A 22076-nucleotide genomic window follows, 5' to 3' on the forward strand; every position below is an offset into this window, starting at 1 on the left:
TTCATTATATGTCAACAGTGTAGTATGCACTTCAGGCTGCACATTTCAGTCCTTTCCATACTTCAAGCTATGAAAACTTTGTATACAGCATGCACAAAATTAAATGTATGACCTGCACAGTGGTAGTCTGCACTAACTCAGCCATGTTCAAACATTTTATGTATACTGAAGAAATAAAGTTTGTGCAAACCACAAACATAGATGCAGCTTATTTCTAAATTACATTTCCAAGGTCAACCTCTAAGATGGATGAAAAATGTACAAGTTTTTGCCCTTTATCCAATGGAACCTGCAGCTTTCACTTAACTTACCATTCATCATATTTCCCTTTTATGTCCATCTGACTATTTTTCAAATAGTGACCCAGAAGAAATATATTTCTTAAGCAACAGTACATTCTAAGTGGTACCAGAGCCTCTGAGGAACAGTGCAAAACAAAACAAAGCAACATACTTATTTACTTACTTGTTTATTTTATTTATTTTTTTTAAATAGAAAGTTAAAAAAGTCCTCAAGAACTCATAACGCATGAAAAATCGCTGGCAAGGCACAGCATTAAAGAAAAAACCTTTTTATATCAGTCATTAAAAATCTAAATATGGATGGTGACCTTCTTGGTAAAAATACAATTAACAAATCATCAAAGAAATTGTAATCCAGCATTTCTTGCTATGACTCATAAAGTACTACAGACATAGTGTATGCAGCCACAAAATTTAGTCAAACATTAGTTATGGCATTTGATGTTATGGTATTTTTCACCCTTGCAGCCAAACTATGCAAGTCATTTGTCTTGTATACAACTTAAAAGGTCCAAGTACTAAATAATACTTCCTTATAGGCCAGGTGTACTATGTATATGTGCGTATTCTGCAACAATTAAATGAAATATACAATGCAACAACATAATGTACGTTCATAGCGCTGCTAAAATTACACCTTAATAGTAAACTACAATATTATAACCTATAAATAATGGACAACTCCGTTAAAAATGTTGTCCTTCATACATTAGAATTTGAAGATCAATACAAGTCCTTCTGGTTCTGGCAAAATTTCAAGCCCCCATAAACCTTGAGAACACTGCTGCCTATGCAGAACTGTTCACAAAAACCCTGTACAAGCATGTTAATAGCTGCACAGAGGCAGCTGTACCCACCTGGACAGTACAGAACTAACTCAAAAAACATGCCACCCTGGTGGAATCACAAAATCAGTAAACTGTAAAACAGAAGGAAGAAATACATGGCAAAAATTAGGAGGTGCAGCACCCAGTAGTATAAAACACTCAAACTAAACAAACAACTCACAGTACAAATAAAGACTGCCAAAGCAAATCTGAGGTAACTTTGGCCTCCCAGGCCAAGGACAACAATAAGGTATCCTATAGCTATGTCTGCAACCTCAAAGGCAATACAGAATTGCATGCAAAGCTCATTGTAAATGGAGCCACCTATACTGAGCTAGAAGATACAGCAAAACCTACTGGCTGATAAACTCAGCTCCAACTTTACACCTCCCTCCCCCTCAACTTTCACTAAGGAAATACCATCAAATACAACTCCCCCACGTATCACTAGGGAACAGGTCCTTCATGTTCTCTCCAAGGCCAAGAACACTGCATCAGTAGGCACAGACAATACCCCAGGATGCCTTCTAAATAGCGTGAAACATGACCCATTAGTCCCTCTGGAATTGCAGTAGCCTCCAAACAGGCTTTGTGCCTCAGGAATGGAGAACAGCAACAGTCATCCCTCTGAATAAAGGTGGACCATCTACAGACCTTGGAAATTACAGACCCATAAGTCTCACTAGTCTTATATGCAAAGCCATGGAAAGAATCATCAGGAAAATGATCAACAGTGATATAGTAAACCTACTAAAAATAGTCCAGACACTGGACCCAATTCAGTTTGGTTTCGTCAAGGGCAGGTCATGTCTACTCAACCTGATGGACTTCTTTGAGATCATCACCAAAGAAATGGATGAGGGCAAAATGGTTCACACTGCCTACCTTGACATGGTCAAGGCATTTGACACAATACCCCACTTGGGCATTGTTGATAAACTCAAGAGGTTAGGACAAATCCTATGTCACCCGGTGGATAGCCAACTGGGTCACAGACAGGACACAGGAAGTTAGAATTGGGGAGTCACCCTCTACAAAGATGCCAGTCACAAGTGGAGTCTCTCAGGGGAGTCTCTCAGGGATTGGTCCTTGGACCGCTCCTTTTTGACATTTACTTGTCTGAAGTCAAGACCAATGGCAATGGTCTCTGGCTGATTAAATTTGAGATGATTGCAAATTTGGAACAGTCACTGAATCCCACACTGACTCAACTGTTCTCCAGGAAGGGCTGACACAGACAAACAACTGGTGTCAGAGCCATGGACGAAAACGAAATGCCAAGAAATGCATCATAGCATCCTTCGAGAAGTCATCCACCCCTGGTAACTATCATACTGACAACACACCCCTGAGAGCTGACCCAGTAATCAGGGACTTAGAAATGCACACAGCCTGTAATCTAGCCTTTGACTATTACATGTCTACAGTAGTGAGGAAATCATTCTATGTTGCATAACTTATAAACAAAGGTTTGGCATCTAAGTCCAATGAAGTCATTGTTCCACTGTATTTGGCATTCATCAGACATATCATTAAGTACAATGCCCCCTTTGGTATGTACCTAACCAGGCATATCCAACAATTGGAACGTCCACAGAGGTTCCTCATTAAAACAATACAAGGTGCAAGTAAAATGTCCTATGCAAACTGCTTCAAGGCCCTATCCCTATATTCTGTCCCCTACAGGCTTTTGAAGAGAGATCTATGCCTGGCATACAGGGCATTGTCAGACCACACCCTGATGGACCTCCTGCACATCCACAAAACAAACAGCACCAGAATTATCCGTTATAAAGACAAACCTTGCCTGTGATATAAATAGGACAAGCTGGAGAGGCAGGTATGTATTCCCAGAGACTACCCCATCTCTGGAACAGGCTCCCCATCCATGTGAAACAGAGTTTCTTCCTAACCCAATTCAAATGCAACTTGGGCAATTGGACTGGGAATAGGGAATTCATCCCTGGTTTAGCACCAATGTCTCTAACAGACTCTGGCAGCCTGCAAATGGTTCATCTCCTAGTCCTCTGCTTGCACTTATAAAGGGTATGAAAACTTGCCCAAGATTTGGGATGTATGGCTAGGCTTAAAAAGGCCCTTGTGGTCATTCGCATATTACACACCTATAAACCTATGATATCCATAACAAATAGAAATAAATCATAAGAAATTATGTTGATGAATTAAAATAAGTAGAAATTAGCATATTTTAACCATTCTGTGAGCTTCCTAGTTGAAGTCATTAGTAAGCTTTTACTAAGTGTTCCACACTTTGCCCATTGGTTCCACATTATGAGAGGTATTCCTTATTTTGGAGGTTGAAAGCTATGACGCCACCCCCAACGGCCACAATCCAGATAAAAAATGTGTTAAACAGGTCAGTCTCTACCACTGACTTAAGTAAAAAAAAGGCAGACAGGCATGATATCATTCACCCTGCTTTCTACTTCAAAACATATTACCAAACAAACTGCAAAATGCATGAATGAAATCCTCACTGTATTATGCAAAGAACATCTACGTCCTACCCCTCACAGACAATATAACCTTTATCTTTTCTTCAGTACAATCAAGCTGACAAGAAATTAATTTTCCTCTATATTAATGATTGCAGGCAGGAGAGAGAATTTTGAAAGTGATTAACAGAGCAAAATCGACCGACTTCACATGGACCACTAGTGCTGCTTCTAAATGACATGAAACAGGCCTAAGGACACGAGTAAAGTAAAAAAATCATTCCAGCAATTTTACCCACAAGGTATTCTCAAGTTAATGGTTCACATAGTCCCTTAGGTAAGGTAATACAATATTAAATAGTCAGATGAGTTATCTGTGAACCAAGAAATATAACTGGCAGAATCCACTATGGCTAAGGAGGAGGGGCCAACAGATGGGTAAATAAGAAACAGTGGATGCTAGTGGATGCTAATAGGTTCATAGGTAGGTACTAGTTTATCTGCCCAAAGGCATTTATAAGCCTAGCCGGAATGTGTTGGCTTTCCCTGCCCCCTTAGAATGATTAGAAAGTGAAATGAGGCATCAAATAACCACTGTTAGGCAAGTCAATAGTATTATTTATGGAAATACAATGGTTTCTCTGGATTGATGGCATGCAAGAGTGAAGAGTCCAATAGATAGATCTTCCCTTTTACTTTTTTACCAAAATATATTATTTCATTTAAAGAAAAAAGCTACAGAATGTATTAGAATAAATATTTTATAAATTGAATACAACAGTACAATTTTTCAAAAAAAGGAACTAAAACAAAATTATTTACAATATATACAGATTGTCTGAGACTGAAATGTAAATGAACATCACAAGCTATGCTTAAACTTGAAATTATCTAAAGAGATAATTTAAACTATGATAAAGTTTTTAATATATTCACAATACAGGGATCAGGAAGGGTTTTAAGACCCCAAAGGAAAAACATCATCTGGCTATTTCCCTGCCTGAGTGAGGGATTGCTTTGATAATGTGATCTAACAAAGGGAGTTAAGGCAAGTTTATATGAGAACAATGGCATGAGATGCTTCAAATATTTTAAGGGAATTTGTTAATGATGAGAGAGAGGGGCTAATGAAAGGGATTGATGGAATAGGTAGAAGTACATTGAAATCAGTTAGAAATGAAGACATTTTAAAGATGTACACATTACATTTACAATGCAGACTTATGGAAGTATGGTTGGGTACCATTTGAGAGGGTGGCTCGCTTACTCAACAATGGAGATTAAACATATGCAGAAACAGGCTTGTAGTTGGTACATAGTTAGCAGTTGAAAAGTTGCTCTCAACTCGATGTTGGTTTTCTGCTTAGTAGATTATTACAGATAAAGATGTAAAAGACAAAACATATATAGACAAAGAAGTTAGAGATGGAGAGATATGGGAACTGAAAGGGGTACATTGGTAAAACAAGAATAATGAATTTGATTGGGGCTGAGCATAGTAACATGGAATATGAATGGCCTGACCGAGAGAAAGAAACTTTATAGGTTCTTGCAGTATGCTAATCAAGACAAGACTGATGTGGTTATGCTTCAGAAAACACAAAAAGGAACATGAACATTTGAAAGTTAATGGCAGAAATCTGGCGTTTTTTCAAGAGCCCAAGATGGGAGGAGGAGGATTTTAATGTTAAAAAAGGGATTCCACTTCATGTAGATGAAATAGAAGAGGATGATCAGGGTAGATTTATTGCATAAAGGAGGAAACTGAAAACAAGACAATGACGAATGACATTCAGGAATGCATATCTACTGCCCCCTGGCTTCTAAGACAGAAATAAAGCGTATATAGCTGGGGATTGGAATCTGGTGGAATCAGCTGACAATGTCGGAGGGTGTCAATGGAAAGAAAGTTCTTCAAAAATAAAAATGAAAGACTATGGTTTTAGAAATATAGGCTTTAGCTTCCCCAAAGGCAAGAGATACACATATTTCTCCTGGAGGTACATATAGATTAAACCAGCTCTATATAACAGAACAGCATCACAAGTTCCAGGTTTCAAGGATGGTAACTCATCCAATTATTTTATCGGCCCACACTCCTCTTGGGAGAGAAATGCAATTACCATTGGTAGAGCAGAGATAAAGACACCATCAGTTTAACTCTGGATGGTTAGTGTGTGCTTGTAAGAGGAGCAAGACTGAAAATGCCTTAAATAAACTGATTAAAACAATAATTAGGGAGACTTAGAAGTAGAGGGGTGGGACTTTCTGAAGTTAGAATTAAAACATAAAATGCAGATTATGGAGAGAAGAGAACTGGAAAAAGGAAAGTGCTTCAGGAATTTAAAAGGAAGGATATTAAAGATTTGCAAGACTCTAGGGTAGATCAGGAGGGACACAGATGCTTGTAAGGCTAGAGAAGGAATAGAATGAAAGTTTTGAGGAGACATTAGAGCACATTGGCACAGCAGATAAGGTTGTCCCTCCACAGCAAGAGGTTCCCCCGTTCAATTCTCGACTGATATGGAGTCTGCATGCCCTCCCTGGATTTGTGTTGGCTTCCTCTTGGTGCGCTGGTTTCCTCCCACACTCTAAACACATGCAATAGTTGGACTGGACGCACTAAACTTGCCATAGCTGTGTGTGCGCCTGCGAGCATTAGGTGTACAAAAAATACGCAGTAGGGATTGTCACTTAGTGGTGTAAAACTTGTCTCTAGGTGACTGTCATTGTTGAAGTGACACCTCAACCTCATGTACAAAAATGAGAAAAAGGAGTTGTGGATGGATGGATTAGAGCAGAAGTGATTGGCTCTTAATGCATTCTATGGGGATGATGGGCCTAAGCAGCAAAGCTTTCTTGTGCTGAGGTTAAGGCAACAAACATCTGAAACGGCAGTTCTGAAGGTAAGGTACCCAGACAATGAAAACTTTACAAAATACCCTGTTGAAATACAGAGGGTTTCTGGTAATTTCTATATCAGGCTTTATATACATTAGAGAGGCTATGCTGCAACAAATGCCACCCTGTTGAGATTCTGGAAGGGATTAGAATTTAAAGCAGATTTCAGTGGAATAAGGTTTAGCAATGATTAAACCTTTAACTATGGAAAAAATAGAAAGGGTGCAGGAACAATTTGTACTTTTTGGGGATAATGTGATCATCTGTATGTCTAATCCAGTTGTTTAATCATTAAAATGACACAGGGAAGATTTCAGTTTGTAAAGTGAATATGACAAAACAAAGGTCCATGTGTGTAAATCATGCTCAGTCTCCAGATCTAATTACAACTTACTCTCAAGCTTTGGGGGCATTACCAACTCGAGTACCTCGCAATAAGGTTAGGAAAAAGTTCTGGTAACCCCAATAAGGGGATGTGGGATCATGTTAAGAAAAAATATATGATTTACTTGAGAAATGTTGAGTTATCCCATCTGATTTAACTCAGAATCCAAGCAGTGAAGATGTTCATAGTACACTTAGCATTACATGCAGCCCAAGCTTTTGTGTACAACCTAGGGAGAAATTTCTAGGAAAACTTAAGGAAAAAAAAAAACAATGGCTTATATCTGGATCCCATGGTAGGGTGAAAAAATGACAATACTTGGGGAGAATGAGGGGCTAGACGCACCTTACTTAAGAGTACTTTAATGCATTACAGCTAAAATTAATATATAATCTAATACATCCCACCTACTCTGCCAAATGGAAAATTCTGATGTTTAGGGAGACTGAAGCACTATAACTTTCTAACAGAATTAGTATTTAGCAGGAAGAAACAGTAAAAAGTAATGATACACAGTTAAGACAAACTTTATAACAACACATTAGATGGAATCTTTACATGGAAAGGATATATAAATGGAATCTTTAAATGGAAAGGACAAAGATTGGCAAATTCAGGTCTTGGCCAATCGGTTTGGGGAGACCACCTAGAGGAATAAATATGCTGATTACCAAACAGGTGATGTGGCTCAGGGAAACCATTTTATTCTTTGAAAGATTTAAGAAGAGAGGGAAACAGAGGGACCTGGGAAGATTTAGAATACAAGTATCAAATAGCAGACAGCGAAGTAGGAATATTCTATCCCAGTATGACAGGAAAGTCACATATGAAAATATGAAAAAACAGAGTTAGTCCACATTAATCAAAGTGTGAGGTATTAAGAAATGAATGAAATTAACAAGAATATATCGAGCTTTAATAAAAAAAGAAAACAGATGAGAAAGCAGCAGAAGTCATCTGCCTTGCTGGAAGAACCTCCTAGATTAGGATACTGACATGCAAGAAACGCAAAGAATGTATAAGGCACTAAAACAAACATCTGGGCTTAGGAGATTTGTGTCTTTTTTTTTCTCCTGTAAGTACTCACACAAACATGAGATTGCATAAAAGGTTCCCAGAAATGAGAGAAACCATATTTATTTTTGGATACGTCTCAAGTTACAAAAACACAAGAAAAAATTCATAGTACTAATAACCAAGACTCTAGGGAAAGAAGTAACACTGAAAAAAAGTGATCTTACTAGGGGGATCCTAAAACTCCAAGGCATATGCATATACTATTAGATTTTGTATTATTGAAAGCAAAAATATAGGAATTACCAGGTCCAGCAGAAAGTGAGGAGTATACTGGAAGAGTCTAAGAAGTTGGAAAGGGGCAGACCAAACAGATTACACACACAAAAACAGATCACTGGGAACTGGTTCTGGAGGCAGTATAATGGAAATGAGCATTTAGTATTGAAAATACAAGGAAGACATTCCTTTTGGCCACAAGTTGTTTGGGGCACTCACTTTGTTAATGGATTATGTCTTCTGAGGTGGCTTGTAACTGACAGTAAATCCCTATAATAAAGCTTTGATATTAATATCTGGCTTTAGATTGTGCCCAATGCATTAAGGAATATTGTTTATTTATCTGATTGACTGTGGTCAACCTCCACATGATCAATAAGCACACCATTCATGAAGATTGTGTATAGTATGTATTTGTCTTTGCTTACTGATGTTAATAAAAACATTGCAAACAAAAAAAATCCTAGATTGTGGAAACAAGCAATAGTAAAATCCCTACATAAGCAATCCAAACCAGAAAGCAACCCCAATGGCTTTAGGCCAATTTCAATCTTACTCGCTCTACAATTTTTTTTTTTTTTTTTTTTTTACAAATCTAGTCTTCACCCAACCTACATAGTATACCTCAGAAATATAGCATCCTTTCCACACAATCACCATGGCTGCTGTGTTGACCACAGCACCATTACAGCTTTATACAGCCTTCTTCAATGATATCCTCAACATTGACAAGTGACTCTTAACAAGTGCTATCTTCATCAACTTGACAAAAGCTTTTAATAGAAGAGGATGGTCCATCATGACAATCTCTCTTATTTTAGGTGGGACAAGTTACAACTCTCTTCCATGGTTCCAGAACTTCCTGTGCAGGAAAGACTTGAGTGTAAACTGGATCCTCATCTCTTTCATCAACTCAAACCAAAGTAGTACCTTGATCCATCTTATCCTCTATACTTTTCTTCCTGTTTATTAGTCTTCTACCAATGAATGTCCCACAGTTCAGTATTACTCTTCACACAGCTGACATAATCATCTACACAGCCATGCTTTCCCTCTCTGTCATGAAAACATAACTTGAAGAGCTTTCCCTCTTCTTTAAATGGCAACTCCAAAATAAACCTATACTCAATATCGAGAAGACTGAATCTATGATCTTTGGCACCAAACAAACACTTTCCAACATCCTTACAGAATTGGCCATTCAGCTTAACAGACCACCCTTAGAAACAGACACTGATTTCAAACACCTAGGTATCTGGCTTAACCAAAACCTTAACTTTCAACATTCGTGCTTCTATCACCAAATCAAAAATCAGCTCCCTACTTTCCTGGTCCAAAAAAATTTCGACTTCCTCTTGCCTGCCACCAGGGCAGCCACAGGCAAAGTGATTATGATCAGATAACTAGAATATGTCCTCATAACCATTTCTAAGAAAAATATGACTGGCCTCCGCAAACAACAACATATATAGCTTCATCTCCCTGCCCCCAAAACACAGCATAACTGCAGTGTCCCTCAAAAAGCATGTCTTCCAATTAAACAAAGTTGCACTCTATTCCTAACCTCCACCACCTATCAACCCAAATCTATAGACATCCCCGTTTTTGCTGGCAGGTTAAGTAAAGTACACACTACCTATAACCCAAGATCAAAGTTCAATGAAACGCACTCCTTACTTATCCCCAGGAATAGACTTTATGGTACTAACCACAGTTTCTTAACACTTTGGAATCCCTCTCAAAGATCAGATTCTTTACTTCCTGCAAAGTTTTCTACATCCAAATGAAAAACATTTGAATCAAGAATCTTCCTGTAAATGTACAATACATAGTATAACCCAAATCCATTATCCTTCTAGTATCCTATTTCCTTCATACTCCACTCTTGTTTCTTTACCATGGATAGGGTTATCTTCCTACTCAATCATCTCTTTTCTTTCCCACTTTCCTTTCATTCTTCCTACATTTTCCCTCCTTTCTACCTTCCTATTCACTTTACAGTACATAGTGAATAGTTATAGTGTAGGCATTTTGATCCACTTATATAACTTGTCTTACAGTCTAAATGCTGACAGTTTTATAATTGTTTTACTTACAACTGTATTTTACTTACAGTGCAGATCACTTGCTTGTAAAACATGTTTCACTATTCATCACTATCTATGCATCTATTTGAAAAAGTCAGCTTGTCATCTGTCTATTGCAGCCCCCAGGCTGAGCTCAAAAATGGTGTAATGGGATAAGTATTCTACTCTAATTAAATTAAAATAAACAAGCTAATAAATAAGTACATAAATTCCTCTCTCAATACCCATACTCCAGCAGTATGGAGCTATATCAAGTACTACCAGTACAGCATACTCTAAACACCTTGTGAAGGTGATCAGACTGACAGTGCTATGGCTGCCATATACTTCCATTTCACAAAACAGACCACAGCAGGTTTACAAACTATTAATGCAAATCACCAAATATCCACAGTCAAACCGTACTCAAACTAGAACAATGCACAGTGAAAAAACAAGGAAAGTACATTTTTGTGTAAGAATGTTTATATTTAGCACAACAGAACATCTTTGAGGAGTGTTCACTGCAACACCCACAGAGAATTGACTGGGGCAAGCTACTTCCCTAAATAACTAGATATACTATAAGAATAAAAACAACAAAGGCAACTTGAAAAAAAAAAAAAAAAAAAAAAAAAGGAGTTATGTACTCACCATAATGTTCCATGTTTGTTGCCCATCTTGCCTTCATTCTTGCTGGTTGAGTTTGGAACCGACTGGTTCAGACTCTGCCTTTTACTAAAGCTTGAGAGCTTCCACTGGCTCGAGGCTACACCCTATCCCATCATGCCTAGGGAAGATTACCCAGACCTTGTTTGCAATTACTACATAGAATAGAAGTCATATACATACATTCCAGGTATATTTACAGACATATACTCTGCAAGACAAAGAAGGGAATCAGAGAACATGAATTCCACATCTAATAAAGACCTTTCCATCCTCCAGGAGTGAAGGATGGAGAAAGGAGGGAGGGGATGCAAGAATGAAGGTGAGATGGACAACAAACATAGAACGTTATGGTGTATACATAACTTCTTTATGTTTTATTGCCCTATCTCGCCTTCATTCTTGCTGGTTGGGACAGCATCCCTAGCACCTTCTTTCTTGGGTGGCTCAAGGGAACAGACTCTTCAGAACAGTGGACCCAAAAGAAGCCCCATTCTGGGAGGCCACATCTACTTTGCAATGGGTGATAAAAGTATGAGGTTTTACCCATGTTGCTGCAGCACAAATTGAATCCATGGACAACCCAGCTTGAAAAACAGTCAAAGCTGAAATAGCTCTTGTTGAGTGGCCTTTTATTTTTCCAGGCAGTTGTTTATTCTGAGAGATGTAATAGTATCTGTTTTGATAGAGTGACTTTAGATACTGGGGCACCATTCTTTTTGTCTGAAAAGGACACAAATAATTGGTCAGATTTTCTGAATTCTTTTGTTCTGTGTAAGTAGAAGCGTAACTGCCTGTGTACATCCAACTGGCGAAGTTTGTATTCTGCCTTATTGCCATGATTAGGGAAGAAGACAGATAGATCAACTGACTAATTTAAGTTAGTTTTAGAACAAACGTTGGGAAGGAATGAAGGATTAGTTTTAAGGGAGACCCTGTCTTTATGGAAAACCAACTAAGGAGAGCGTATGGATAGTGCTTGAAGTTCTGATACCTTCCTAGCTGAAGTGATGGCTACCAAAAGGACCGTTTTCCAGGTTAGAAATTTTAGATTACAGGAAGAAACTGGTTCATATGGCAGAAGGATTAAAGTAAACAGTACCAAACTGAGGTCCCAAGGAGGAGGTGGTTCTCTTGTTGGAGGCCTTACCAAAAATGTACCTCTCAAAAAGACCTTGCACAGTCTGTGAGACAATTTTTGATCCCAAATCGCCAATGTGATATCTCGATATGGCGGCTAGTTGAACACAAATGGTGGTTGCTGCTGCACCTTCATTAAAAAGTTTTGCTAAGAAGTCTAAAATGCAAGCTACAGGGGCTGTGAAAGGGTCAATGTGATTGGAAGAGGCCCAACAAGAAACCTTTTCCACTTTCCTAGTTGTGATTTCATGAGATGAGACTAGAATGTGTTTTACAGCAGGTGATATATCTGATAGCCTGACTAAGACTGGAAGCGGAGCAGCCAAGCTGTTAGTTTGAGGGTTTGGACTGAGGGATGGAGAGTCTCTGACGGACAAGTTAGAAGGTCTGGTACTGGGTCCAGAATCTAGGGTTCTTGCAGATGGGGCCAAAGGAAGGGGAACCAAATTTGATGAGGCCAGTATGGAGCGACTAGTATTAACCTGCATCCCAATAAATTGTCTTTCTGTAGAACTTTGGGGATTAAAGGGAAAGGTGGAAAAGCATAAAGAAGACCCGGGGGCCAATCGTGTACAAGTGCATCCCTTGGTGACTCCCCCGTTGGGAGGATCAGGGCAAAGTAGTTGCTGCATTTGGCATTCATGGATGTGGAAAAGTTGTCGCAGCAAGGCTGGCCCCACCTGCGAAAAATATGATTTGCAGTTTTCTGTTTCAGGGACCACTCGTGAGGTATTAGGATAGCTCTGCTCAATTTGTCCGCTATCATGCTGGATCTCCCCGGGATGTGTGTTGCTATCAGAAAATGTTGGGAGGAGACTGCCCACTGCCATACTCTCCGAGCCTCTCGACACAGGGGGTAGGATATGGTTCCGCCTTGTTTGTTTATATACCACACAATGGACATATTGTCCATGTGGATTGCAATTGTGCTTACTGGAAGGGAGTTCTGAAATGCTTGCAACACCCATAGCACCACTCTCATCTCTAGGACATTTATGTGCAAGTGGTATTCGTTGTCCTGCCAAGTTCCTTGGACCGCCTTTCCCAGATAATGCGCCCCCACCCTATCTGGGAAGCGTCCGTGGTCACTGTAGCTACTGGATATTGGGGGGATGAACGTTCTGCCTAGAAGTACCTGGGTTGACTGAAGCCACAAAACGCAGGTCCCTTTTGCAGGAATCTGTAATGATAATCTTGTGGGACATGGGTAGCTCCTGCATGGACCACTGGGCAAAAAGTAACCACTGAAGGACTCTCATGTGTAAAAGTGCAAGGGGTACTAGAGTAATCACTGCTGCCATTGTACCCAGTACCTTTAGAACAAACTTTACCTGTATCTTGTTTTGAGTGAGTAAGAAGGATATTAGATGCCATAGCATTTGAACTCTGTCGTGAAGAAATTCTGCTACCATGTCCTTTGTGTCCAAGTCTGCTCCTATGAATGAAATATGCTGTGATGGCAACAAAGCAGACTTTTCGAAATTTATTGTAATGCCTACTTGAGAGCACAAATGAATGGTAGTGTCTCTTGTTTTGACTAGTAGATTCTCAGTGGTGGCGGTCAGGAGCCAGTCTAAATACGGAAACACTTGGAATCCTAGATGCCTCAAGTGAGCTGTAACTACTACCATGCATTTGGTGAACACTCTGGAGGGCTGTAGTGAGACCAAAGGGCAGAGCTCGGAATTGGTAATGACTGGCTCCCAGCCGAAAGCGTAAGTGACTCCTGGACTGCCTGCCCATTTTGATGTGGTAATATACATCTTACAGAGCACATACAATTGCCTTTTTCCAGAAAGGGAAGTATTGACTGCAGTGTTACCATCTACAACTTTGATTTTTTTTTTTTAATACAGACTTTAGTCTGCTGAGATCCAAAATGTGCCTCCAGTCCCGTGTCTTTTTTGGAACTATAAAAAGTATCTTGTGTAAGTTCCGGATCCGATTTGGTCTGCGGGGACATTCTAAATGACTCTTGTCTAGCAACCTTTGAACTTCTATGGTTGCTTGACCCCTCTGACTGGGTGGAATGTCCAGGACTGATCTTTGTTGTGGGGGTGGGGAGAAGGGTATTTTGTATCCTCTGGATATTACTGTCTGTACCCATTTGTCTTGTGTAATATCTAGCCAGGCTTTTTGGTACACTGATGATCTGCACCAGACTGCCTCAAGATGTGGACAGACGGGTCTCCTTTCAGGAGTGCTGGAAAGGCCTACCAGAGAATGTACCTCAGACACCCTGGTTTTGCAGACCCCCCTCTGCTGCGAGGTTGGTGTCTTCCATTGTTTCCCCCTCTGCCCCAGGGGGAATAGTCACCATGTGCATCTGGTAAAACTCTTTGGGATTTATGGAACCACATCTTTCCTCCCTTTTGAGCTTTAGGGTAAGGTCTGAAAGGGAGAGGAAAAACACGCTCCCACAGCAGATTCCAGTTCGCATCTGGTCAGTCTCTCTTTCACTTTAGGTCTGAACAAGGACGAGCCATCAAAAGGAGCGTTTATAAAGGAAGACATGTAGAGTTCAGCGAACTTGCATAGGCACATCCAAGAATGCCTCCTTAGGGAGATTCCTGCACCTGCTGACCTACTCGCTCCATCGGCTGCATAAGATACGAGTCGCACAGAGGAGTTGACTATGAAATTTAAGGTAGCAAGCTGAGCGGTCACCTTATCTGAGACCCCTGCAGCTGTACAACCTTGGAGGGTATCTCCCAAGTCCTTCAGGAGATCCCTTTGAAGTCTGGTAAAATTAGTGAAGTAGTTCAGCGACCAGAGTGTAAAGGCCGCTGATGAGAATATATACTTTCCATATCTATCCATTGTTCGGCGAATGAGCAGATGAGGAAGTCTCAGACAATTCCTTCTTGGTGGCCACCGCCGCCACCACCACAGCATCTGCTGGTACACCTTTTGACAGAAAATTCCTTATCACAGGGAACAGTAAAATTTCTTGGGCCTCCTCGGAATGAGTTCCACCGAATCTGGAGAGCCCACTCCTTTCAACTGACTGCGTTAAGGAGTTGGTCAAAAGGTGGAGTCACCCAAGAGGTGGAGGGTTGAGAACCAAATGCCTCCAGGTACACAAACTCATCCTCAGACAGGTCAATGGCCTTCAAGCCACCTCTCTGCTTAAGGATTTCTAGGATGTCATTGAAAGAGACATACTCAAGAGGGTGACCATGGGGACCCTTCCAACTCATCTAAGTCTGTATCCGAAGTGACAAGACTCCCCAGGGGAGTCTAGATGTTTCCTCTTACAAGTTCTCTTCTGAAGGACCTCTCTGGAGGGGTTCTCTGGGGAAGTTTCAGAAGTGTGTGTCTCACACAATGGGGCATCGGCTCTCTACACCTAAGGGGGAGGGATGGTAGAGAGAGCAGACACTGGCACTTTTGGGGGAACAGTGCTTGGATCAGAGAGTGGAGCCATCTGGGGTGACAGCACACTCATGACCTCGAAGGCACTACGACCCGGATCCGAGGGAGCCTCCAGTTTCGAAGAGCCAGGAGACTTCCCCTTGCACCAAGGAGGTGGGCTCCATGGCAGACATAGGTGCCGAGCTCACTCGCACCGAAACCCCGAGAGGTATATTCGGATCTGACAAAAGTCTGACCCGACTCTCCTCCCCATACCTTACTGGGGAGCATCTGCTCCCAGACCCTTCGACAGACGATGGCACCGAAGAGGTCAGAGCAGAAATCAGGGCCGAAGAACCAGGGGCAGGTCTCGGACCTGATGGTTCCACTATAATCACATCCAAGCACTCCGGGTCCAAAGCCACTTGGGTCAGTGGAGGAATCAAAGAAGGGGTAGAGACAGTTGCCAGTTCCAATTCCTTTTGGGCTGGACTCAAAAGAATCTTGGTTAGAGCCGGGGTCCGTAGTAGCCTCCTGACCACCCGCTCCATATCGTCATCCGACTGGCTCCGAGAGGATAGAGAGGATGGGGTCGAGGACTTGATACTTCAGCCACTGATTGTAAAATACATGACTGTGGAACTGAGGAGACCAGCTCAGACTAGGACTCCTGGTCGGTTCCAAAAAACTGGTGGAGCCGAAGGAGTTATCTTTTCAGGCCCAAAAGCCTTTGGATCCGAAGCGGTGTCTTTGGCCTGTTTTTTCAATGGCTCAGAAGCTGGAGCCAATGAAGATGCTCACTTTTGAGACTTGCCCGATTTTGGAGCTTGACAAGTTTTAGAGGAGGTCTGATTCCCTTCTAGTGCCTCTGAAAAAAGGGCTTTCAGCAATCCCCTATCAACTTATTTTTTCGTTCCAGTAAGACCCTGGAACTAAACCCATGACAAACAATACATGAATCTTGTAGGTGTACAGCACCCAAACAGTACACACAGTTAGTGTGCCCGGTCAAGGACATCTCTCGAGAGTAAGAATCACACTTCTTGAAGCCCGATTGCTACATTTCTTTCCAGTCTTTAGACATCATAGCAAACAACAAATTCCTGTCAAGGAAACTATTATAACTGCCACAAACTACTAAATAGCTACTAGAAAAAAAAGAGATTCAGATATATTTAAACAGTCACACAGGAAGGAAAAAAGGGAGCTAGAGGAGAAGTCTCTAATTTAAACGACGATCTCCTCTAGCCAGAGTAGATGTCTCTAACTTAAACAATGAAACCTGTTGAGAAAGGGGAAGAAGAAAAGGGAAACCCCAATTTAAACAAGCTTAAAAAAAAATTAACCCTCTAACTCAAATACATTCATTAACGAAAGATAGAAGGAAAAATATTTTAATTTTAGACAGAAACGGGATAGGGAATTAACTATAGGGCTAACAAAAATGATGGCTAGCAACAAGCAAATGCAACAAGCAGAAAAACAAGGGATTAACCAGAAAGGTGAATCCTAAACACAGTATCTAAAATCACCACAGCAATATTTATATAATAGAAAACGAGAACAGTATAATAAGAAAATTATTCCACTTATCCTGAGTCTAGTGAGAAGCACCCAATCTTGTTTAGTGGCAAACGAGATCTGGGTAATCTTCCCTACACATGATGGGATAGGGTGTAGCCTCGAGCCAGTGGAAGCTCTCGAGCTTTAGTAAAAGGGCAAGTCGGAACCAATGATCGGTTCTGAACCCAACCAGCAAGAATGAAGGCGAGATAGGAAAACATAACATTAAATACTTGTAACTCTGTATAACAATTGAGTAAACAGAAAACGTTTGCTGTTACAATGAATGTTTCTTAAAAGCAGAACCATAGCTATCAATGCCATGTGCTGTTCCCCAATCTGGCAGTCCCCTTGTCTTTAAAAGTCACAAAGCAAAACAAAAAAAAAATTCTCTTATACTTAAGGATCTAAAGTCCTGAAACTCATATTCCAATGAAAAAGCTCTTCTCTTCTTTTTTATATGTAGCAAACTGTTTGCTACATTTGTAGCAACTGGCTTCCACAGTTTATACCACAAAGTGCTAAAATGCTTCAGTCCTGAATACAAATGCAGTAATAGCATTCACTTATGAATACCAGTAATGCACTAAAACTGACGGACATCCATTGTTTGCAACCCTTAGCACTTTGTGCCCAGCTCAGCTGCCCCCTTTACCTTTACCCCACCTAAGTTATGCCTCTGCCTGAAGATGTACCTGCTATGGTAAGTCTATTTAAACACAACTGTACTACCTTCTTCAAGGTTGGTCATTGTAACAGCTAGGTAAACAGACAAGCATTACTATGACATCAAGTGGGGGTAGCAAGTTAAAAGGAACCCCTACAGAGTAGTACTGCAAAAGCCAGGCCCTACTTCTGGAACTTATCTAGGAAGTATTTGGTGGTGTGCTCATCAGAACATGTAGAAGCTTCTAAGATGTTCTGGGCAGAAACATTTCTCCTGCTGATGTTGTTGCTTCCCCAGTATAATATGTTTTCATTTTGCCCTTTAAATAGCTTCATTTAGTGTTGTAGATTTTAACACCATATAATTAAGAAAAGAGTTACCTAAAGATAAAGTACAGTTGTGCAAGTTGCACTTATCGTTAATAATGCATGTTCACATTTCTCACTGCTGCAGTAGCCTTTACGCTACATGGGTTGTTTCCCTGCCAAGGAAACAACAACCAACCAACTCCACAAAGCACCACAAAGCACAACGAAGGGTAGACATCCTGAAATTGCTACAAGATTATTTTTTAGAGGAATAAGAGGGGCCAGAGGAATGGAACTCACATATATGAGCACCAGTGATAAAAATTCCCTGACAGGCCCATGGGTATTGGCTAGACACCAACGAGAAAAACTGCTTCCACTTACCAATATGATTTTATAGGGAGTATGTCATCTCATTTAACCTAACTTCAAATGCAAAAACAGCAAGTGATGTTTGCCGAAATGACTTTTGCCATCAGTGGAGTTTACTCCCCCCCCCCAATATTATGCAACCTTGAACTGGTATATACAAGTGTGGGGGTGGGAAGGGTGCCCCCACTTGCAAAAAACAAAATTGTTGAGTTGTTCGAAGGTGGTTTCAGAGAACGTTTTTTATTTTTCTGTTCCCAGAAATTACCTTTCATGACTCAACATGAATCCTATTTTCTACAAACAGGCTTTCTTGCTTCCTTTAGTACCTGATGCACATCCACGTGAAATAAGCATCTAAAAGTTATTAGAAAGTATCAAACTCCCCCCGTCTTGTGTGAGTAGATCCAGTCTGTGACAAAGCTTATGGTAATTGCCCCTGGCCAATTCTATAAGAATAGATAAAGTAGAGTTGCGTAAAATCTTACCATAACAGTAAACGTCCTTCTCTTCACTGTTGCAGTATTCTTTACATCTGGAATTCCCTGCCTAGGGCAGCCCAATATCCGGACAGTATACCTAAGCCTTAGGTTGCTTTAAGGTAAGCTGTACATAACAAGTATGCTCCTTGCACAGCATAGAGCATAAAGGTGATGTCCGGACATACCATCCTCACAAATGAAAGCACCAGTAGGAACACCAGTCGAAGGAACACCAAGAGGTAACAAGTACATCCAGAAGAGAAATGGACTGGGGGGAGGTGGGAGGGAATGAATGCTGCAAAAGTGAAGGGAAGGACATCTACCGTTAGGATAAGATTTTACACAACTGTACTATGTTCTTTCATATTGCTGTTGAAGTATTTTTTTACATCTGGGAGAGTGCCAAAGCTGAACAAGTAACTTGGGAGGAGGAAGGACCAGCACATCTCTCTAGGAAGCTATGAAGGATGGCCCTGGCAAAATAGCTCTAGCTCTGGAGATTACACATCTAACTTGTAGTGCTTGGTAAAAGTATACAAAGAAGTCCGGGTAGCTGCCTCAAGAATACAGTTAGTATCCAGACCCTTGAAAAAAGCTCCAGCAGAAGTCACAGCCCTAGTAGAATGAACCCTAACAGAAGGAAGGCTCTTACCATAAAAAGAGCAACAATAAATAGCTTTAGAGATCCAAAAAGAAATAGTTTGCTTTAACACAGCTTATCCTAGGAAACTAGGATGAAAAGAAACAAATAACTGATCAGATTTTCTAATAGACCTAGTCTTATCCAAATAAAATCTGAGTTGTCTATGCACTTCCAAAGTATGCAAATGAACCGACTGATTAAGTGACAACTCACTAACCACCTTGGGCATAAAGAAGGATTAGTATGCAAGGTCACCCTGTCTTTATTAAACACCCTAAAAGAAGGACAAGCCATAAGGGCTTGAAGCTTAGACACCCATCTGGCAGAAGTAATGGCCAACAAAAGAACAGTCTTCCAAGAGCAATGTTGCAGGCAAGCTGAAGCAGAATGCTCAAAAGAAGCCTAAGTCAATTTCTCCAAAACAAAATTAAGATTCCATGAGGGAGGAGGAACAAGCTTCCTGAGAGGCCTAATATGAAAGACACTTCTAAGGAATTGTTTAGCTTCAAATCTAGAAGCTAAAGGAGATGCAGGCAGACAAGCAGAGAAAGCTGGTAAGTGGGCCTTAACAGAAGAATAAGCCAAGAGAGCATTGAGCAATTCACACAAATAAGAAAGAACCAAAGAAACATCCACAGAAAGTGGATTCAGGTTACAACAGACACCCCAAACAGAAAACCTCTTCCATTTGGATAAGTAGGATTTCCTAGTATTGGGTTTCCTGGCCTCCTGCAGGACCCTAAGCACATCTTCAGAAAAAAGGTGTTTGTGTGAAATCAAAATCCTATCACCCACAGTGTCAGCTGAAGAGTGGACAAGTGGGGATGGATGATCTCTTGTCTTGTGTTAGTAGGTCCACCCTGTGAGGTAAATTGTGACGATTGCCCTTGGCTAAATGCAGAAGAGGGAATCAATGCTGTCTTGGCCAAAAGGGAGTCACCAACAAGAGTTTAGTAGCATCCTGTTGAATTCTGAACAGGACTTTTGAAATGAGGGAGAGCATAAAGAAGCATCCCCTTCCAAGAAAAAGAGAGGGCATCCACCTTTCATACCAGAGGACCTGGGACACTGGCACAAAAAGAGGAAGCAGTCTGTTCAGAGGTACAGTTGCCACCCATCCCGTTGTCAGCGGGACACTCACGGGTTGAGGCCTCTCATCCCGCTTCCCGCAATCATCAAGCGTGGGACTTTAAAAGTCCCGTTTTTCGCCTTTTCGCTCGATCGCAAATTCAATTGCCGTGGAAAAGCCGAAAATACTTCTGGTTTTTCCACGGCAATGCAGCTACGTCACCACCCGGACCTGCAGTTAGAGGGATTCCCTGCTAGGTCCGTGTGGTAATGCAGCACAGTAATTGGCTGCAGGGATTGGAGGGGGCGGGAACTTGCTACAAAGAGCCCCATAAAGGTCGCAACTGTAGAGCACTAAGCTCTACACAGCTGCGAATGAAGATCTGATATTCTCTTTCTCCAGCCAGCCAGGAAAGAAGCCAGAGATCTGATATTCTCTTTGCCCAGCCAGCCAGCCAGCCAGCCAGCCCAGCAAGCCAGCCCAGCAAGCCAGCCAGCCAGCCAGCCCAGCAAGCCAGCCAGCCAGGGAGCCTGCCAGCCAGCCCAGCCACTACTTGAACATCCAACTAGCCATTACAGCAGTAAGGAAGCAAGCTAGCCCAGCAATAACTGTGATAGTGGTATGTACATAATTGCATTTTGGGGCTTTAGTTATTTAAAATAGGAATAGTGTGCTTTAAGTTTTTAATGTTTAGAGATAGATGGGGATGTAGTATGCAATATTTAAATATGTGCAGTGGTTATTTTGAGATTTTTTTAGTACTAGTTTAAAATGGAAATAATTTATGGTTTAATTTTTTTTAATGTTTAGAGGTAGATGGGGGTGCAGTATGCAGTATTTAAATCTGTGCAGTGGTAATTTTGATATTTTTGAGTAGTAGTTTTTAAAGATATAAAACCTGAATGTATATGTAATTGTTATTATTCTTGGGGGGGGTATGATTTGGAAGCATTACTTTTAAAAGGCTGAACTGTGTATAGAAGTTGTTTGTTTCTGTTGGGGGGCAGTGAAATATAAATTTAGTGTGAAGCATTTCTATTGTCGTAGCTTTTTCTGGGTATTGTCTGTTTGCAGATAGAAAATGTTCCAGCATAGTTTGCACTTTTTTGTATGGAAATGTGTGCAATTTAATGCTGTTTTCAGGAAGTTACGATATACTGTTTAGGTAATTTTTCCTGTTAGTTCCTGCAAGTCCATGTGTATATGGTACAAGTCTCCTTTTGAGGGGGAATGTTAACAGTTAATGTAATTCATTTATTATTCTAGTAGGTACATATTGCCAATTTGCCAAAGCTGTTTCAAGATTGTTTTCATTTATACTTGTAAATGTGTGCATTTAACTTATTATGCATTTTTAATAAGGTTAAAATGTACTGCTTTGCTTGTAATGTGAATATGGGTGTGTTGTTTTTACTTGGGCCTGTTTATTGCATTGCTGTGCTGGATAAATTACTCTTAATTGCTATGTTTTGAGATAAAAGGAGCCCATGGAGTCTGCTGTACATTGTAGTTTATATTACTTCTCTTGCAAGAAGTATTTTTAAAAGTTAAAATGTTTATGGACTTTCCGTTTTTTTTTGGT

The 22076-nt window shown here is 40.6% G+C and overlaps 1 protein-coding gene across 3 annotated transcripts in view; it reads right to left on the bottom strand.

The window, feature by feature from the left end:
* POC5 (POC5 centriolar protein) overlaps window positions 1-22076 on the bottom strand; it is a 1778414-nt gene that overhangs the window by 1323613 nt on the left and 432725 nt on the right. The gene's annotated exons all lie outside the window — the stretch shown is intronic.

The sequence above is a fragment of the Protopterus annectens genome, chromosome 2.part2 (assembly GCF_019279795.1).
Source record: "Protopterus annectens isolate FY-2018-M chromosome 2.part2, PAN1.0, whole genome shotgun sequence".
Lineage (NCBI taxonomy): Eukaryota > Metazoa > Chordata > Ceratodontiformes > Protopteridae > Protopterus > Protopterus annectens.